The sequence below is a fragment of the Brachyistius frenatus genome, unplaced genomic scaffold (genome assembly GCF_029030835.1).
Source record: "Brachyistius frenatus isolate BFR_SWC_R1_liver_20210118 unplaced genomic scaffold, ASM2903083v1 Contig_335, whole genome shotgun sequence".
NCBI classification, from domain to species: domain Eukaryota; kingdom Metazoa; phylum Chordata; class Actinopteri; family Embiotocidae; genus Brachyistius; species Brachyistius frenatus.
The window spans coordinates 1243-2500 of record NW_027210934.1 but is presented as its reverse complement, the minus strand read 5'-3'; the positions used below and the strand labels follow the sequence as shown (position 1 = coordinate 2500).

Sequence of the window (1258 nt, the reverse complement as noted above, 5' to 3'; positions counted from 1 at the left end):
AGCAGGGTCTTCTCTGAAAGGAGTGGTTTGGAAGAGGAGGTTAACACCATCTGATCTCAACATGCAGCATGAAGACTGGAAGTTTGAAAACAACCCGACTGCCCAACAGTAACATGGTTCAATTTCAGTCAGCAGAGACGTCACTCATAGTGGACGGATATGAGGTTTTATTTCCATGTGCACGAACATAATGAGAAATGTGAGAATCTTTGGTGACTACCGGCCATCATGATGTCATCATTACATTACATTAAATTACATTACATTGCATCGCATCACATTACATTACATTACATGTCATTACATTACATTTCATTACATTCCATCCCATTCCATTCCATTCTATTCCATTACATCCCATTACATTTCATTGCATTACATGTCATTACATCACATTACATTTCATTACATTACATCCCATTACATTTCATTACATTACATTGCATTATATTACTTTACATTACATTACATTACATTAAATTACATTACATTACATCACATTACATTACTTTACATGTCATTACATTACATTTCATTACATTCAATCCCATTCCATTCCATTCCATCCCATTACATTTCATTACATTACATGTCATTACATCACATTACATTTCATTACATTACATCACATTACATTACATTACTTTACATGTCATTACGTTACATTACATTTCACTCCATTACATCCCATTCCATTCCATTTCATTCCATTACATCCCATTACATCCCATTACATTACATGTCATTACATCACATTACATAACATTGCATTACATTACATTACATTACATTTCATTTCATTACATCAGATTACATCTCATTACATTACATCCCATTACATTTCATGACATTTAATTACATTCCATGTCATTACATCACATTACATTACATCACATTACATTACATCACATTACATCACATTACATGACATGACATCACATTACATTACATCACATTACATTACATTACATTTCATTACATCACATTACATTACATTACATGTCATTACATTACATTACATCACATTACATTTCATTTCATTACATTCCATCCCATTCCATCCCGTTACATTTCATTTCATTACATCAGATTACATTTAATTACGTTACATTACATTACTTTACATGTCATTACATTACATTACATTTCATTACATTACATCCCATTACATTTCATTACATTACATTACATTACTTTACATGTCATTACATTACATTACATTTCATTACATCACATTACATAACATTGCATTACATTA

General features: G+C 30.5%; 1 long non-coding RNA gene across 1 annotated transcript in view; it reads left to right on the top strand.

Moving 5' to 3' along the window:
* Positions 1 to 275, top strand: part of LOC138635891 (uncharacterized) — a 1083-nt gene extending 808 nt beyond the window's left edge. Inside the window, exon 3 of the long non-coding RNA XR_011312191.1 lies at positions 1 to 275. This exon is cut by the window's left edge and continues 2 nt beyond it. This is a non-coding gene — a long non-coding RNA (uncharacterized lncRNA).
* Positions 276 to 1258: the final 983 nt, after the last annotated feature.